The following is a 13763-nucleotide window of genomic DNA, read 5'->3' as shown; positions in this document are numbered from 1 at the left end:
TCCTGCCTAGAGAAGTTCCTGTAGTGTTTGTTGTAAAGCTGGTTTGCTGGTGCTGTATTCTCTTAACTTTTGCTTTTCTGTAAGGGTTTTAATTTCTCTGTTGAATCTGAACAAGATCCTCGCTGGGTAAAGTAATCTTGGTTGTAGGTTTTTCCCCTTCATCACTTTAAATATGTCCTGCCATTCCCTTCTGGCTTGCAGAGTTTCTGCTGAAAGATCAGCTGTTAAACTTTTGGGGATTCCCTTGTAGGTTATTTGTTGCTTTTAATATTTTTTCTTTGTATTTAATTTTTGAATGTTTGACTAATGTGTGTCTTGGCATGTTTCTCCTTGGATTTATCCTGTATGGTACTCTCTGCACTTCCTGGACTTCACTGAATATATCCTTTCCCATATTATGGAAGTTTTCAACTATAATCTCTTCAGATATTTTCTCAGTCCCTTTCTTTTTCTTTTTTTCTTCTGGGACCCTTATAATTTGAATGTTAGTGTGCTTAATGTTGTCCCAGAATTCTCTGAGACTGTCCTCATTTCTTTTCATTCTTTTTTCTTTATTCTGCTCTGCAATGGTTATTTTCACTGTTTTGTCTTCCAGGTCACTTACCCGTTTTTCTGCCTCAGGTATTCTGCTATTGATTCTTTCTAGAGAATTTTTAATTTCATTTATTGTGTTGTTCATCATTGTTTGTTTGCTCTTCAGTTCTTCTAGGCCCTTGTTAAACATTTGCTGTATTTTCTCCATTCTATTTCGAAGATTTTGGGTCATGTTTACTATCATTACTCTGAATTCTTTTTCAAGTAGACTGCTTATTTCTTCTTCATTTGTTTGGTGTGGTGGATTTTTACCTTGTTCCTTCATCTGCTGCATGTTTCTCTGTCATCTCATTTTGCTTAGCTTACTGTGTTTGTGGTCTGCTTTTCGCAGGCTACAGGTTCGTAGTTCCCATTGTTTTTGGTGTCTTCCCCCAGTGGGTAAGGTTGGCTCAGTGGGTCGTGTAGGCTTCCTAGTGGAGGGGACAGGTGCCTGTGTTCTGGTGGATGAAGCTGGATCTTGTCTTTCTGGTGGGCAGGACTGCGTTGGTGGTGTGTTTTAGGGTGTCTATGAATTTAGTATTATTTTAGTCAGCTTCTCTTCTAATGGGTGGGGTTGTGTTCTTTTTTGCTAGTTGTTTGGCATGGGGTTTCCAGCACTGGAGCTTAGTGGTCATTGAATGGAGCTAGGTCTTAGCGTTGAGATGGAGATCTCTGGGAGAACTCTTGCTGATTAATATTACGTGGAGCCAGGAGGTCTCTGGTGGTCCAATGTCCTGAACTCGGCTCTCCCACCTCATAGGCTCAGTCCTGATACCCAGCCAGAGCACCAAGACCCTGTCAGCCACATGGCCAGATACCTGGGGAGTTTCTTTCCTTTTGGGAAGTCTGAGGTTTTCTGCCAGCGTTCAGTGGGGGTTCTGTAGAAGTTGTTCCACATGTAGATGTATTTTTGATGTATTTATGGGGAGGAAGGTGATCTCCATGTCTTACTCCTTCACCATCTTGAAGGTCCTCCCACTCAATTCCTCTTTAAGTGATCTTGGAGAAGCCCAAAACAAAGCCATTGATAATTTCAGTGATGTATACTTCCTTTGAAATTTAATGAATATTTGAATGATAAATTAAAGAGAAGTTACATAATGTGTTGGTTTTGTGAAGTGGAAAATTACAGTAGAAATTTCTACTTTAGTTTTGTTTTAACTCTGACTTTGGCAGCAGCCACTCCTCTACTTGTCTATATGTGGTTGTATAGGTGACAAGTGTCTGGACATAAACATTTAATATAAATGATCACATTAAATTGGTTTGCATGACTACTTTAAAAATTCAGACTCTTTGTACTTTTCACAGTTAAAAAACAAAAACAAAAACAAAAGAATAGCTGACACATCTAGCCTGTCTCAGCAGTAAATAATTCTTTTTGGTTGAGAAAACTATAAACACATTTTTCAGGAAGGAAAGAGTCTGATAAACTTAGGATTTAGGAAAGTAGAGAGTGCCCTGTTGTAACTCTGTAAGGGGATAAATCTGCAAGAGAAGCAGCCTTCAGTGTGTACTTTGAATCTTACTCTACAACTTCATGTTACTCCAAAGATCTGTTTGACACAACTATATATGTGATCAAATTAATTTTACATTCATTTAGTAATTTACTTTGTAGTTAATTTTTATTATATTGTCTTAAAATTAGGCATATCTTTTGGGCAGATTGGTGAATAAAATGCAGTTTGATTGAACTGTGTTTTCTAATATTATCCTTCAGTTTGCTTTTCAAGTCACTTTTACCAAAGAAAATAGTGCAACTAATGAAATAAGACAGTATAAATCTATACTGGATACTTCTATTCAAGTCACCATCAACCCAGAATTATGAGTCTTAAAAGACTGTGAAATTTCACTCCTTACATATGCCACCCTGTTTTACATAGTGATTGAAGGGATGAAGTATATTTGTTGGACTAAATTTATTTACCTCATTCCCTGAGAAATTACACCATACTGAATCCAGGTTTATATCACATTTTAGAAAGGAGTACCTTAGGGTTAATCTTGTGTAATTTCTGTAAGACCTGAAGATACAAAAAACTAAAACAATCATCTATCTGACATCTATAAAGGTGAATGACATTTTTCTCAAAAGTACTCACTGAAGATAATGTCTGGGACTGTTTGCTGTTTCCTAGTCCTGAGACATCCACATATAGCTTTGTAGAGTTGTTCATGCCATTCTTTATTAAAAATTGCAGTTTTAATTTTTTCCCAGTGCGCAGCAGAAGATAAGAGACTAACCTTTATGTTTTTCTTAAATTCACTTGGGCGCATATCGTATTATATATTTTCTGCTGTTTCTGTTTTGCTGAAAACTTAGAATCCTACTTTGTCCTTTGAGACCATTTTTCATCACATGTTCTGCAAACAGACAATGTAAAAAAATAGGCATCCTATGCAATTATTACAGTTCTTGCCTGTCTCCTATGTTTCTCTTAACTGTGAATTATTTGGGTTCCTAAGAATATTTCCAGTTCTTTCCTTTAGGGTATTTCACCCCATTTTTAATTGTGATGAAGCAATGACCATATATATCATTTTTGACAGCTGAGATGAAATTGGCTTGTCAACATCACAACTAATATACTTTTGGCCTTCTGAAACTACACAGATCTATCACAGGAATTAAGTAAAATTTTGCCATAATTATAGCACAATATTCAATTCAAAACAAAAGGAAAAGTAATTTGAAGTCAATCAACTTGTGTGTTGATAAATTCAACTAAAAAATATTTTATAGGAAAAGAGAAACATCAGTTCTATCAATTTGAAAAAACTCTAAGCAAAACATCTTGGATTTCATAGCATTTTAGACTAAGAACAATAATGTGAGCTAATAACTTTTGAATATTCTAGATAACAGACATTTTTGTACAACAATATTGATTATAATAAACTTCCACAAATGGACTTAGACTGTACACAGATAACCTATTTTCTTCTTTAGAGTATGAATGAATTTTTAAATATTTCTCTAGTACTTTGCCTTGGGCTTTCTTTTGAAAGAAAGCTAAGCAGACATTTCCTGAATAGTTTTATAGTGAGATGGAAGAATAGAAACGACACTGAATAAAGCTAATGCAAACAAAACTTTGATCCACTATTTAAAGCTTCATGGAATCTAACCTTTTAAACTTGTATTTTGCAAGCACACAAATGACCTTTAAAACTAAGTGGTAAAGTCTGTTGTTAGATTCATTGTGGTTTGCTAGTGGTGGTGGGTGTTGGATTTTTTTTTCTTGACATATCTTTAGAAATGCTTCTGTGTTCCAATAAATAGTGATTAAGTAGCATAAAAAGGAAAAGAAAACCTGGTCAGAAGAAAATTTCCTGTCTATGCACATCTTAATTTAAGCAGAAGATTGGAGGAATTTTCCAGGGATGCATTAACAAAGTTTGTCGAAGCAGTGGTTCACCTCTTGCTATTTAGGCTGTTTAGCATAGAAGTTAAGGGGGCACGAGCTAAACTCTGAGATTATATGTGCCTCTTTCCCAACATGTGGCCTTGAAAAATTTAATTAGCCTTTCTAAATATTTTTTGTAATCTAGAAAGTGAAGCTAAGACTTGACATTCCTCATAGGGTCTCACTGAGGATCAAATGAGGCAGTGTTTGTAAATCAATTATTCTGGTACCTGGTTTATGCTCAGAACTCAATATATTTGAGTAATTATTATGGTATTATCCAGAAAAACTCTTATATACATTGTTTTATAATTTAAAATTTTATAATTTCTGATATTTATGAAATTGTTGACATTTTTACGTTTCTGTATTTTCTTCTTTAAGTATATTGTGAACATTGCCTCTGGATTGCTGTCCTTTTGAGTGGACCAACATAATGCACATAGTATATATTCATTTTTTGACAAATATCATAACTTTGATAATAATGAAAATCATTGCTAGTAAATAATTAAGTTAATGGCTACAAACAACATGAATTTCCCAGTACTCTTACTGATGGATGTTTTTGTCTTTTTTTCCCATAGTCTGGTTATTCATAAGAAGAAGCTGAGCTCTTGATGTCTGTCTTCCAATTCATGTGGTAAGTAATTTCTCAGAATTTTTTCTCTCCTGCCATTTCCCCTTTGTTTCTAAAAGCTAACTTTATTCTGATAGAAGTACTTTTACTATTATTCTTCTTTACTGACATCCTGGGATGATTGTACCAATGCTACTCTTTGCTCTGTGCTTAAACTCTGTGACTTTCTCCCACAGAAATAAAAACTATTTTAGAAGAAAAATTATATGAGGTGCATTACTACATTATATAGTTTATTTTATTTGGAGTCAACCCTTTTGAAGTGGAGTTCTCACATAGTGTAACTTATTAACCTCTAGAATTTCAAAGAAATTATACATAAGCATTTTTCTTTCTCCATTGTCAAATATTATTTATCCATGGTCATAACAACATTCATATAGGATTATCGAATTTTGTATATTTTAATCATATCCTATATCTTCCAAAGACTGTTACATAAAGCAATATATAAATATGTGTATGCACATATATAGTATGTGTGTGTATATATATGTAGGTATTTATATGCCAAAATAATGTTTTGAATGAATATTCTTGAAAGAATCAGATAGAGTTTAAACAATCAAGTATGAGTAGGCCATATTGGACACCCATGGCTGTATTTAGAGATTGGTTGATGTAAAATTTCCGAAAAGAACTATTTAATTTAGTAATGGAAGTGAATGCTTCCCGTATTGTGAATCACAGGACAATGATAAGAAGTATATTGATTTCTACTTTAATATGATCTCTGCTTTACTGGAAATTTGAAAAACAATGGAACCAGACAAAGTATGCAAGGTAGGGGAACTAATTATAGTTATGGTTGGGAAGGATCTTCAGATGTTGTAGCTCAAGAATAACAAGAGAGGAAATTAACATGGGCGAGCACAGACACGTATTTTGGGGACTGCAGGAAGAGGAGGTCAGGAGAACTGAAATTCCAAAAGGTAAAAATTAGTAAGCAAAACCTGAAGATTCACAGAGGAAAATTTAGATATCATGTATATATATTGAATGGAGGAGCAAAGTAAGTCTATTAACACAGATATTGCATAATTTTGAGAAAATAGTTCCTAACATTGAAGTATTTGATTATGTCCTATATCTGTGATCCTCACTGGGCATGGGGAGTTCTGAATAAAAAGATATTAATTATAGCTGAAAAGAAACATAAAAATATTAGTATGTTCTTCTGGATAAAGAAAATTAGAGCTTCTTCCTGTGTCTCACGTGTTTCTTCAGAGACAAAAGATCATGAGTTAGAAATTGACAGCCACAGCACACGAGATGTATTTCTCATGGGCTTGTCCATAACAAGAAGAATATCCTAGATAACACTGTGAAGTAAAGGGTTAGGATAAGACCTGAATTATACACTTCATGAGAAACAGGAAGGAATACAGAAACTTTTCAATAGACATACTGTATTTCCCACATACAATCTACTGAAAAATCAGAATAGCTTACGGCTATTTTATCACCAAAGCTATTTGTTTCTTCAGGAGTTATTTGAACTGCAGAGGATATATAACTCTAAAGTTCATTAGAAAGTTTGGACTCAAAGGAAAGGAGAAGGATTGTGTCAAGGTTACAGATAACACAGCATTTATTTATAAAGCATGTTTAATATTCCATGGGGACTAACGGAGAAAATATTAGCAAGAATGTGTACAGAATATTAATGGTACTCTTTTGAAGCAAATGTCATTATAATTACTTTGAGAATATTCTAAAATGTTGTTTCTTTTTAAAATATTTTGAGGAAAAAATTTAAAGATTAAAAAATTGAAATTTTCTTAAATGGTAATTTAATGATTATAATAAACTATTATGCACATGTGGCAAAATATGAATTAATGGAACTTCTTAAAAGTTTGAAGAAATATTAAGGCTTATGAGTCCAATGTCATCCAGATTCTCTCAGGATCAACACTACTTGGAAACTTAATAGAAATCCAAATTCTTGAGTTTCTCCCCAAATTTAGGGCATCAGATACTCTAGGGGTGGGTCTCAGCAATCTGTGTTTTATCAAGCTCTCCAGGTCATTCTTATACATGCTAAATTTGTAGAGCCACTAATCTACTACTATTGTACTTGAATTAGGGTTGCAAGAAAAAAATAACTGAGAACATAGCAACAATAACAAAAAACACTTAGATTAGATTTTCAGAATAACAGCAAATAATGTTCAACATAAACATGTCCCACATAGGGCATGGGTGATGTTAATACTAAAGCTCATTAATTATTTATCTGAAATTCAAATTTAACTGAGTGTCTTATGTTTTATCTGGCAACCCTTACTTGAATGGCTAAGACTAGTGATAGGTCAGATAATGTAACCCTTTCATTTTGAATATGGAAATACTAAGGTTTAAAAAGATGTTATAAATGACTATGTTCCAGAGTTGGTTTATTTCAAAGGGTGGTCTGTGTGCAAGAAATATGTCGAATCCTTGCTCAGTGCTCTTTCCACTACTTCTTCCACTACTTCTTCTATATACCCTAAACTCAATGAACGGTTGTCTTAGTCTGATTGGGCTACCATTAAAAAAATACTATAGTTTGGGTGACTTAAACAGAAGTTGGTTTCTTCACAATTCTGGAGACTGAAAGTCTGTGATCAGGTTTCCAATATGGTCAGTATGTGGTGAAATATCTCCTCTTGATTGGCACAAGGCCTTCTTGCTATGTTCCCATGTGGCAGAGAGAGAGAAAACAATCTCTCTAAGGTCTCTTCTCATCATGAGAGTTCCACTTTCATGATCTTCTCTAAACCTCTAAACTTGATTACATCCCAGAAGTCCCATCTCCAAATACCATCTCATTGAGGGTCAGGGCTTCAACATATAAATTTTTGAGGGACACAGTTTAGTCCACAGCAAGTGTTAATCTGTATCTTATAAATGTATAAGAATTTCAACTTTGCCTTGAAACATTATATCTAGAAATTTGATATAAAGAAAATAAGTGCAGAAATACCTAATAAAATATAGTATTTCTGAGAAAAATTCTGGAGTGTTTTTGATCTGAATTGCCCACATTCATGAAGTTCTAAACTGTACAACAGTCAATGAAGCCACATAATCCAGAGTATATATTGAATCTGCCTGTATCGTGTAGACCAAAGTGCATATCAACTAACAAGGATTAATTTTTTAAATTAATAGGCCTTATTTTTTTGAGCAGTTTTAGGTTTGCAGAAAGTAGAGTTCCAGTATACCACCCTCTATTTTCCCAGTATTATTAACATCTTTTTAAATCAATGGACATATTTGTTACAATTGATAAGACAATATTGATACATAATTATTAACTAAGGTTCCTGGTTTATTAATGTTCAGTCTTTGCAGTTTATATTCTATGAGTTTTGGCAAATGTATAATGCCACATATCCATCATTATGTTATTGCTCTAAACTCCCCTGTGCTCAAGGATTCATTTCTAAACTAGATGTTTTCAGTGATTGCAAAGTGAAGTCTTTACTGCAGATATCTAAAAAGAGTTACTTGAAGAGAGGAAGAGAAACAGCTTTAATTCTTATTCCCACAGAAGCAATTTCTAGAGTTGTACATTTGTTACTGCATTCTTATTTCCTTTTTATTTTCAGTAAGTTCATGGTCCTAAATTATATGAACTTTAGAGATGAAATTTTTCATCTCCCAAAATTCACCCTGAGTACCACCAAATAAAATCAAACACAGAAAATAAGAATAATTAAAAGGACTCAAGTAAAATCAGAATCTTCCTCTCTGAGTCTCTTGGCTGTACTAAGTGACGTAGAGGAGAAATTTATGCTACCTTTCTAATAGTAAAGCAATCTTTTTATTTGCTGTATTCAAGCACTAGCATCTGGTTGGTTACATTTCAGCTAAATTTCATGTTGTTAATAGTCTGTTCAAAACAGCCACTTCAAAGATTTCTTTCTGCAGCCGTGTTTGATATTGGTATTTGTTCTTAGTCCTTTGTGGGGTGCATTAATTGGATCATTTTACACTAATCGAAACTGTTTGCCAAACAGTTACTTTGACAATTTGGAATGGAGTTTCTATGTTTGCCTTGCATGCAGGCTCAGTCTGGATCAGGGTAGATACCAGAAAACTGATAGATATGCATTCTTCTCTTACCACTCTTCAACATTTTAACTTCATGGTTAATTATGTTCAATCTGCATACCTTTGTAGATAATGGGAAATTTTAATTACAAAACTTCTTTTTATTTTTGTACCTTTCTAGTTCTGCTGGCTAGAAAACTATACCTATTTGGATCACTGTACTTTTTTCTTTTACACTTTATTGGTTATTTAAGTTCTAAAAGAAAAAAAAAAACAAAAAAAACTCATCTCTTCTGTCTAATAAAAACATTGTCAAATAAAACTGAGCTAACTTTGAGACACACTAATTACTTTCAAACATTGAAATCTAACATATATTTTCGAAGGAAAGTTTGAGCTGTGATTTAGATTATTAAAAAGCATTCTAGTTAAGCTACATACAAGCTGATATTGAGGAAACAATTCACAGACATTCAACAAAGAAAAAGTATATAGTCATAGAATATTAAATATTACAAAACATAACATGTTAAAAATTCATTAGGGTTGCTTTTAGGGGAGTACATTGTGAAATTTGAGAGTTCAGGATATTAGCATTGAAGGGGACTATTATTATTTTTAAGTGACACTCTCTTAAATCACATTAGTTTTTATTTATTTATTTATTTATTTATTTATGGCTGTGTTGGGTCTTCGTTTCTGTGCGAGGGCTTTCTCTAGTTGTGGCAAGCGGGGGCCACTCTTCATCGCGGTGCGCGGGCCTCTCACTATCGCGGCCTCTCTTGTTGCGGAGCACAGGCTCCAGACGCGCAGGCTCAGTAATTGTGGCTCACAGGCCTAGTTGCTTCGCGGCATGTGGGATCTTCCCAGACCAGGGCTCGAACCCGTGTCCCCTGCATTGGCAGGCAGATTCTCAACCACTGCGCCACCAGGGAAGCCCCTCGCATTAGTTTTTACTCACCAATATACAGTTAGTATTATATAAGTTTTGCTTGACAAATGAGGTTAACCTTTGACAAAATTAACAGACAGGGAAATTTGTCAGCAACAATTACAGGTGCTTTTAATTAGATTTTAGATCTATATTTATTTTGAATGTCTCTTTGCTTATCACCAGTGCACTCATTTCTTCTATCTGACTAATTTTAATCAATGTAGAATGCTTATAATACACAGACATTTTCTCAAATAACTTACCAGTTTGGTTGATATGATTGAGTCAGCTGTCTTCTCTCTCAGTGCACAGACATTATATATTTCTCTATACCATTAAGTATCACAGTCTAATCTGGAAATCAGACCATCATGGCTATACTGTCTTCGATTTTCACTCTCACTTTTTAAATTTATTTTTAAATCTAGGATGTATTTGTTCATTTCAAATTCAAAAAAATTCCTGCTTTCTTTGGAACATGACTTATACCACATTTATTTTTAGAAGAGAAGAAGGAATGGGTCTACCCTTTTCTCTAAAACAGCATGTCCCTAGTGTATTCAGTAGAATGTGGTCAAACATAGTATGGACACATATCATGTGTTTTTCATCTCTTCCATGTCCACTGTTAACATAGTAAAGATTCTGATTAAAATGCAAAAAAAGAAATTGTGATTAGTACGTAATTTACTGAACACATTTACTTTCCAACATTCCTCTGTCCTATCTCTTTAAGGAGACATTAACATTATGCAGCATCCATGGATCATGCTGCTCTTAATATTGACAGAGTAGAGAGTAAAGAACACAGGATTCTGCTTTCTAACTGGATGTTGATATTCTTAAGTCATTAAACTACCTAGTTAACATGAAACATGGTTTAATATTTCTTAGGGTGCTCTGCAAACCAAAGTATGCCTATATGCTTTGTAAGTAATTAATTCTGAAAAACACTGAATAAAAACCATGGGATAAGTTCAGTGGACAACCACTGCCCCCCACCCTAAAATCTATTTAAACATTTACCTATTGCTTTCATAAAGATAAAAGTACTTTCCCTAAAGCCCTTAATATTTAAAATAGAACAATACTAAATGAAACACTAAAAACATAAGAATAAAATTACTCTTAGACACAAAGACTACAAGATAAGAAAGATGAATACATATACCCAATTCGCAGAAAAATTGTGAACTTCTTAAAAGTACTCCACTCAGAAATGAGTAAACAAAAGCTAAAGAACCGGCAGGAGAAATCCTAAATCCAAAATCCAGCTCTAAAACTTGATAGTTTGTTTCCATTGGATAACTAGCTGACACCTCTAACTTTGATCTGTAAAATGTGCACACAAATAGAAATCAAATCATCAGTTAATTTGGACTTTAGCTGAGGTTATTGATGTAAAATCTTAGCACAGTACCTGGCACATGGTAATCACACATTTTATTAGTTATCATAATGAAAATACATGATAGCAGTATGTCAACAATATAAATATTCTGTTCTCTTAAGGAGGCAGGTTTCCAAGACTCTCCCTGGCAAGAAATTGGAAGAGAGGGATAATTCTTTCAAATACTTGAGAATTTTTCTGCACATTTAGCTGCACACAATAGCTGTTTGCTATTGGAGGCTTGGGTAAATTTTATAAGTGATAATTTGCCAATAATGAAATGATTGTGCCACACCCTACATTAAATATACTTCTTAAGAGCAGAAAATAGGTGCTCAAGTCACATCTCTCTAGAACCAAGGCAAACTAAACCTAGGGTGGTTTCTGTGGCATTTATTAAAATGAAATTACCAAGGGGAGTACAAAAAGATAGCTATTGGTTTCATTTTTGTACTCTACCTAAGAGCTGTAGGGGTCACTTTGGACTAAAATATGTTTGTAATGTATGGCTTCTAAAGAGAAATAAGAAGTTATGAATTCCTATAATTAAAGTGTTCTCTATGCTCACACAGAATATGAAAAAGCTCTGAAATATGTTTTACCAGAGAGTATAAAGTGTCACAAAACAGAATGAAAAAAAAAGAAAAAGGTACCACAGTTATATATTAATAAAGTATACAGTTATAAAAAGTATTAATAAATTACAGATCAGAAAGAAAGGAAATTTTATTGATTTGAGTCCTCTCCCTTTTTTTCTTGATGAGTCTGGCTAAAGGTTTATCAATTTTGTTTATCTTCTCAAAGAAGCAGCTTTTAGTTTTATTGATCTTTCATATTGTTTTCTTCATCTCTATTTCATTTGTTATTGCCCTGATCTTTATGATTTCTTTCCTTCTATTAATTTTGGGTTTTATTTGTTCTTCTTTCTCTAGTTGCTTTTGGTGTAAGTTTAAGTTGTTTTTTTGAGAGTTTTCTTGTTTCTTAAGGTAAGATTGTATTGCTATAAACTTCCCTCTTAGAACTGTTTTTGCTGAATCCCATAGGTTTTGGGTCATTGTGTTTTTGTTGTCATTTGTTTCTGTGTATTTTTTGATTTCCTCTTTGATTTATTCAGTGATCCATTGGTTATTTAGTAGCCTATTGTTTAGCCTCCATGTGTTTAGCCTACAGTTTTTTTTTTTGTTTTGTTTTGTTTTTTTCCATAATTGATTTCTAATCTCATAGTATTGTGGTTGGAAACGATGCTCGACATGATTTCAATTTTCTTAAATTTACCGAGGCTTGATTTATGACCCAAGATGTGATCTGTCCTGGAGAATGTTCCACGTGCACTTGAGAAGAAAGTGTATTCTGCTGCTTTTAGATAGAATGTCTTATAAGTATCAATTAAGTATATCTGGTCTAATGTGTCATGTAAGGCTTGTGTTTCTTTCTTAATTTTCTGTCTGGATGATCTGTCCATTGGTGTAAGTGGGGTGTTATAGTCCCCCACTATTATTGTGCTACTGTTGCTTTCCTCTGTTATGGCTGTTAGCATTTGCCTTATGTATTGAGGTGCTTCTATGTTGCTATGCACCTGAAAATAACACAACATTGTAAATCAATTATACTCCAATAAAATTTTTAAAAAAAGATAGAGAGGAAAAAGAAATATGAAATATTTAAAATTTACAATAATTATAAGTATGTAGCAGTATTTCAAGTTCTTTGAATCAGTGATGACATAGCCAGAGAGAATCAAAACCATGAATTGATGACTAATGTGTGTAATAGAGAAAAGAGCAAATATAAAACAATCATGGGCTCCTAGAGACACATGAATGCTCCAGTGCCTCATAGTAAAGGACCAGGCTGTGATAAAACACTGAACAATGAGTAGAATCCAAGTTTTAGTGGATTGAAAAATCATGGAACTGACTTTAGGAAGAAAAAAGAAAAGTGAATCTAGCCACTATCCTTCTGGATGAGACAGGTATGTTGGTATAGAGTTTTAACCCATTCCATTAGGAGGAAAATGTTTAATAACTTGGTAAAAGTCTGTGCCCTTTCCCCTCCCCTGTTCCACATTTTACCAATAATTCATTAAAGACATACAAAGCACACTCATGATTTTTTACATAGTTATTGACTATATTACCCACTGTGTACATTTCACACCCATGACTCATTTATTTTGAAACTTCAAGTTTGTATCTCTTAATCTCCTCACCTATTTCTTTTTTCCTCCACCCCCATCCCTTCTGGCAACCACCTATTTCTTCTTTGTATCTATAAGTCTGTTTCTGTTTTGTTATGTTTGTTCATTTGTTTTGTTTGTTAGATTCCACATGTATGTGAAGTCATGCAATATTTTTGTTTCTCTGACTTATTTCACATATCATAATTCCCTCCAGATCCATTCTTGTTATAAATGGCAGGATTTTATTCTTTTTATGGCTAATATTCCATTGTGCATGTGTGTGCATGTGTGTGCGTGTGTGTCTGTGTGTGTGTGTGTGTATGGCATGTTCTTTATCCATTCATCTGTTGATGGACCCTTAGGTTACTTCCATATCTTGGGTATTGTAAATAATGCTGCAATGAACAGGGAGGTTCATTGCATATATCTGTTCACTGCATATATCTCTGCTAATTAGTGTTTTCATTTTCTTTGGATAAATATCCAGTCGTGGAAATGCTGGGTCATATGGTAGTTCTATTTTTAATTTTTTGAGAAATATCCATACCTTTTTTTCCATTGTGGCCACACCAGTTTACATTCCCACCAATAGT

This window comes from Balaenoptera borealis (assembly GCF_965194805.1).
Source record: "Balaenoptera borealis genome assembly, chromosome: 5".
Lineage (NCBI taxonomy): Eukaryota > Metazoa > Chordata > Mammalia > Artiodactyla > Balaenopteridae > Balaenoptera > Balaenoptera borealis.
This window is presented reverse-complemented; position numbering follows the sequence as displayed.